Consider the following 7029-nt stretch of genomic DNA (forward strand, 5'->3'; position numbering starts at 1 on the left):
AAGGGGGGGTGGGGGGGTGGGCAGCCAGGGTGCCAGGGTATGACTCCTCATATCTGGGGTTATGGTAAAGCCTCTATGCCCTGACCTGTTCCAGCCAGCCAGCCGTCCCAACTGCGTTACAACGACCATCTGCTCCGCCGCATTCCTATGGTGTTACCCCTGCAGTGGTCCTCACATGTTCACACCCCCCATACAAGTCGATCTGTTCTTATTATCTTATCTTTAATGATTGGCTATACATGTCCTATACATCTCCACGTGCGCACTCACCAAACAGCTGCTGTTTTCCTCACGTATCCTACATTATTTCTGACTGCGTGGTAATAATAATAAAACTCAATTTCCATTGGCCAGCACTTATACAAACAAGGTTACGAAGTGTTTTATAAAAAGTAAAAAAAATGTTAAAAAAGTTTTGTTAGTATAACAAACCTGATTCAATTGCATTAAATAAAAATATCATAGAGGGCATTTGATCAGTGCTGTTTCTCCACTATAACCTATCACCTTAATGCCAGATTTACAATTAGACCATCCCTTCCCAATTCCCCATTTACTCTAATGTAAATTATATATGTTTAAAAATATTAAGCAAGAAGGAAAGTTGCCTCCTTGAAGGTGCAACACAATTTAAGCCACGCACACACGAGTGGCTATGGGCCAGCACACCTTCTTCTTCTTCCTCTTCCTCACTTCACCGCATGCCTGTGTATTTCCCCCTTACTTGCTTTGCTTTTTTTTTCGGTACAGGCAGTAAAAAGAGACTTGGTAGCGTGTCACTCGCGTGGCTGTCATTAAGAGACTTTGTGAAGAGACGGAGGGGGGGGGGGGGGGGTGGGGGGGGGGGGGGGAGGAGCAGGAATGAGGGGCAGGAGGAGGAGGAGGAGGGGAGGCATGGAGGGAGTAAAGTTTTTTTTTTCTTTGTGCTTTCAGCTGTATGGTAATTGGGCCGGCAGCACCTGCTCTCCCACAATAACACATCACCACCAGAGAGGGAGAGAGAGAGAGAGAGAGAGAGAGAGAGAGAGAGAGAGAGAGAGAGAGAGAGAGAGAGAGAGAGAGAGAGAGAGAAGAGGGCGAGAGAGAGAGAGAACATAAACGATCATCTTACAATATGTTTGACAGTAAATTATCCCCTTTTCCTGAACGTGAGATACAAGACTACACAGTATACCCTGTGTTTTATGTGACATAACACTGACTGTGTTATTAACATGTGGGTGTGTAAGCACAAACATGTGGGGAAGAGCTGACCCTTGTTGAAATTATGATTGGTATTATGATCTATCTATCTATCTATCTATCTATCTATCTATCTATCTATCTATCTATCTATCTATCTATCTATCTATCTATCCATCCATCCATCCATCCATCCATCCATCCATCCATCCATCCATCCATCTATCTATCTATCTATCTATCCATCCATCCATCCATCACAATAACGAAATGGGGGGAGCTGCTGATTGGGTTTTGCTGTCACACTTGTCCTTCAGCTCATTCTGCAGAACACAGCAGCACAACAAAGATCCAGAGCGGGGCCTCCATCTCACTGACTGCTCTATTAATGTGTTGGAGCAGGTAGTGGCGCCCTGTATGAAGAACAAGTTGTACAGAGCACTGTATGATGTTTACACACACAAACACATGAGGAACGGCAGCTCAGACCGCTGCACCCTCTGTGTTTTGATCTGCTGCTGTCCCCATTCAGTAGGACCTTCATGTCAACACATACAGTGCTGACGTCTTGTCCTTGTGTTGTAGAGGAGCTGGTGGTGTGTTATCACTGCATAGGTGTGATGACCCTGCGTGGCTATAATTCCCTCTAGGTCAGTGTACAGATGAATGAGAGGCCTGTGTATAATGTGTCCATGATATGCTCTTTTACACTCCTCCATGCTGATTGAAGGGCCTTTAACCTTAAGCTTTAACACTATTATCTTTGCCTGCCACCGTCTTCCCCGTATACCCGTATGTGTGTTTAGCTATAGGACGCTGCTCATTTCATTTAACCAGTTGATTTCAGCCCCCTCCTCAATGGCCTACAATGCTGCTATGTGGCGTGGCGTAAAATCCCTCTGCTAAAGCCTTTTATTTACACTCATCCCGACTTTCAGAGGTCCACGGTGCTCTTTCTCTCCCTCCCTGTATTAGGCCAATATATACCATCAGTCATTCATCACCATGACGTGGCACACATTTTCCGATTAGGCCAGCAAACCGTGACTGAAAGGCGAGATGGAAAGTGACCCCCCCCCCCGGTTTACCAACAGCAAGATGACATTTTCCCCTAAAACACAATTTATGCCAGGAGACTTTCTAATGGTGTTTTAAGGAAACTGCAGGAACTCCTCCCCTCTGATCTGTGTGTGTGTGTGTGAGTCCACGTGCATGTGGATGCGTGTAAGTGTTTGCGTGTGTGTGTGCGTGCACGTGCGTGTGGATGTGTGTAAGTATTTTTGTGGATGTGAGTACATGTTTGTGTGTGTGGGTGTGTGTGTGTGTGTGTTTGTGTGAGGTTAAAAAATTGTAAAACGTAAAAGTGCTTTTGTATTGTCTATGCATATTCGTGTAACTACGTGTGTGCGCGTGTGTGTTTGTGTGCATATGCGTGTGTTGTGTGCGCATGTGTGTTTTGTGTGTGCGTGTGCGAGGTTAAAAAATTGTTTAACTGGAGGTCGATTGTTTAACTGAAGTGCTTTTCTATTGTTTATGTGTACGTGTAACTACGTGTGTGCGCGTGTGTAGGTCCGTGTGTGTGTGTGCGTTTGTGCGTGTGTGCGTGTGTGTGACCAGGAGCTCTGTGACACGCAGGGGGACAACAAAGGAAGAGGTCTCGCGCCCCGCCGCCCATTCATCCCTTTCTCTCGCGCAGTAATTCCCATTGATTCTTATTGAAGGCCGAGTCGCGAGCCCCTCGGGGGAGAACCGTGTGATTTGTGAAGGGTCGCGAGGACAGGACACGCCCCTCCTCGAGCCCGGCCATCTGCTCACCAAACACCACAACACCAACCAACCACCCTCACTTCCAGCTCTCTGTAGAGTCTCTCCATCCCTTATCTTCTTCCTCTCTGCCAACCTCTTCCTCCCATCTCTCTCTCTCTCATCCTCCGATCTCTCACTCCATTTCTCTCTCTCTCCATCCTCTCATTTACAGGCCACATGCCTCTGTAGGTGAAGCTATACTGTGGGTCCCTGGGCCAAAGCACAGTGGAGGCATGCAATGGGTATGCTGTGGCCATATGGCCTGTGTGTGTTTGTGTGTGTGTGCCAAGAAATGGATGGATGGCCGTCGTGGGAACCTCCACATCATCACCATCACACCGAACACACACACACACACACTGTTGCACATAGCATGGCAGGCTTTGGTCTGGTCAGTTACAGAAAGTTCACAGGGACGCTGGTTCCTTCAATTTGAGCAAGAACAAATGTCACAGCTTCTAAGCTGGGTTCCCACATGACGAGGCGAGAATCCAGGTTTCAATTAAAACCACTGCAGACTGACATGTTTAATTTGTACGCAGTCTAAACAAGGTCATAAAACAGCAGAACGGAGACTAATGTTCAATTTGACGAATGCTTTAATTCACTGGGCTGCTGTTATTTCATTATCCTATGTATTGTATCCATCATGTATTTGTGTCAGCATTACTGAAGAAACACCTGAAATGGATTTGGCCGAATCTCAGTCACAATTACATCAGGGCAAGTACTTTCACTATTGTGGTACTTTTGCTTTTACTTGAGTACATGTTTTGAGTACTTCCCTCATCACTACAGACAGACAGACAGACAGACAGACAGACAGACAGACAGACAGGGGATCTTTCCTGTGCTGATTATAACGATAACCGCAGAGTCGAGTGGCCAGGTCGGCTGTTGGTGCGATGGATAAGACTCCCCAGCAACAGCAACAGTTTGATGCCAGAAACCCGAGACCCTGCTGTCCCCTCCCCATCTGAGCCACAAAGACCTGAGGCTGCCTACACCTACCATCCCAGCCAGGACTGTAGCAACTCATAACACCTGTTAGCCTCAGTGTGTGAATCAGACTCACACTATGATACATTTTTTAATTGATTGAGTAAGTGTATTTAATGTATGTTTTCTATTTGGAGATTTAATATTTTCGATTTTCTTTTTACGTTTCATCTCCAGTAGCTTCAGTGTTACATAAAGACATTTTTATCCCTCTGGCGTCACACGTCCTGTACGTCTGCTTGTTCCACTGCTTCACTCAGTGAAAAGCTGAAACAGTGAAGTCAGTTCATCAACTAGTTCATTGATAGATTTATTCTAGTGATCACTTAAATCCATTGATTTTTCAAGCTAAATTGCCAAGCACAGTTCTAGCATTTCAATCTTTGTCTTTTGTGATATTAAACTGAATAGTGTTGCATTTCTTCTTGGTTGGATTTTAAAAAAGCTATTTCAAGACATCACCTTGTGTCACCTTGTGTTACCTCCCAGAGACAGTGAAGTATGGACTTTTTCCGATTTTTACTTTGATATTGGCACAATTAAACCTTATGGAAAACGTCTACATGTTTTGTACATCATTTCCTTGATATTTTGTAATTAATCATGAAAAAAATCCATTCTGAGGGTTTGAACGGCTCTGGGGCAAAGTTACAACAATAAATCTACTTTTGATGATGTGGCAGATTTGTGATGACGACGACCCAGCTGTTTGATTTGGACTTAAAAAAAAAAGCAAATAGGCAAGTAAGCAAACAAAACAATGCATTTTGAACAAATCACACACTCCCTGCTCCCCGAGCTCCCTGCCCCGTGGCCCCCTGGGGGTCCTTGGCCTTTGGTTTGAGAACCAGTGGCCTCCAGCAGCAGGATTAGCCAGACCAGCTGCCCAGAGAGACCCTGGGCCCTGGACGCTGACACCAGGCCTGACCCCAGGGTGGCTACTATCAGGGACACTGAAGGGATCTGGGCAGCTCATAGTGTGTATGTGTGTGTGTGTGTTGTTCATTCAGTTGGACAACTGTTGAGCCAGTACAGATCTGGGCAGCAGTGCTCTTTGTATGTGTGTGTGCGTGCTTGTATGGTCAATTCTTTCCGGGGGTTAACTGCTGATCCAGTACAAATGGGAGGTATTGGGGGGTAGGGCTGAGGGCAGTCGTGTGCTCCTGGAACATCTGCCTCTGTTTCTCCTGAGTCAAGCTTTGGTCAGGAGCAGGGAGGAGAGGGAGGCCACGGGTGTGGGGGGGGGGGGGGGGGGGGGGGGACTCAAAGAGGAGAAGGACAAGTCAGGGTTGGAGGAGGAGGAGGAAACTGAAAAGATCCAATGTGATTAGGCAACAGACCCAAACACTGAGTGCTGCAGATGGGATGCAGGATTATGTAAGTCCTGTGTCAGGCCTGGTTATTGTGTTCACATATAGAGACTACATGAATGTACACTGTGTACATGCATATGTGTGAACATCCTAGTGCTTTCAGGATGCAGAAAAAACTACGCTCGGTCCAGGTCAAGAGATCGAGCAAACATTGAGCTGAGTTTGATGATGTACAGCCAAGAAAATAAAGACAAACAAAACGGCAATTCACTATAAATTCATATCAAGACAATTTCCATGACCAGGAGTTCCAAACCCTGTTAATATAATGAAAAGTCCTATGGTGCTCATACTTCCCATTTGTCCACATGTCTTTCTTACTTTAATCTAGAGCTGCCATGATTGGACAAAGAGCTGATCAATACATTCATAATCTGCAACAATTTTGATAATCGGATAAAACAGCTGTAAAATAAAGTTTGGAAATGGCAGAAATTTATGGTTTGCAAATTCTCTTTTATCTCTTTTAAGAGAGTTAAGTGTGGGTTTTGGATTGTTGGTGAATTCAAACAAGATAAATTAACACATCACCTCGAACTCTGGGAAGTCATGGCTGCCATTTTTCTCAGTTTGATGACATTATATAGACCTAATGGTTATAAATAGAAAATATCAGCGTAATTTGTATATTTTAACCTTGGCTTTACTTCTTTAACTATTCTTATGTCATATATGTGGTATTGGTACGTTTGTGTCTGATTTTAACGTTTGATCTGATTTCATTATTTATGTTTATTTGTGATGTAAGGTTTCCTGGGTGTCTAGAGAGGCATTGTGAAACAAACTGTATCATTACTATCCTTAATATTAGATAATTGAAGACTTAGTTAATTAATTTTGCATGAATATGAGAAACTTATCCCCGAAATCCTTCATCACCCTCTTTTTCCAAGCATCTCACTCCTTAGTGACCTCCCTGCACTTCATATATCAGACTAACCCATTTCTAATAGCATTAGATAAGAAGATAAACTCATTATGGTGACTGATTACTCAAAGACAACAAGCTACTGTTTCTTTTGTACCTTAGACTCGGATTCACGATCATAATCAGCAGCCTTAATAAAAACATGACTTTATGACACAAAACATCCTCTGTACGATATAACAATATGTATATGTGTGTGTTTTGATAATAAGGCAATTCATGGGTAGAGCAGGTATTAATTCAACATCTGCACATGCCCACCGCCTTATTTCCCAAAAGCCCCCTCAGGAGATTACTAAGATTACTTTATATAATGTTAAACTTATCAGCCATTGAAATTTGTGGGCCAAGTTGTGAGTCTATGTGAGTTTTCATGGGTTTGGTGGTCATAACTTTTTGGTGCAATCCTTTGGTGCAGATTTACAACACAGCTCCTCCCTTCCTGAAGATCGGTTGAACGGGAGGGGTTAGAGTGTCTTCCCTGTCCATAGAGCATCTGGCTAAGGAACGACAGATGCTGACAGCTGGACTGACAGCCAGCATATGTCCCTTTTCTTTAGTCCTGCTCTGCTCAGACAATGGAACTGAGGGGACGGGGGTGCTTTGTGTTAAGAAGGTAGACCTAATAGCTTGTGACTCCCCATTCTCCAGGAGAGCTTGGAGAGCAATTAGCCCGTCTCTGATCCTAGCCTGAAGAGTTATAATGGGAAGACAGAGCCCACAAAAACCTCAACTGTCCAT

This window comes from Hippoglossus hippoglossus, chromosome 3 (assembly GCF_009819705.1).
Source record: "Hippoglossus hippoglossus isolate fHipHip1 chromosome 3, fHipHip1.pri, whole genome shotgun sequence".
Classification (NCBI taxonomy): Eukaryota; Metazoa; Chordata; class Actinopteri; order Pleuronectiformes; family Pleuronectidae; genus Hippoglossus; species Hippoglossus hippoglossus.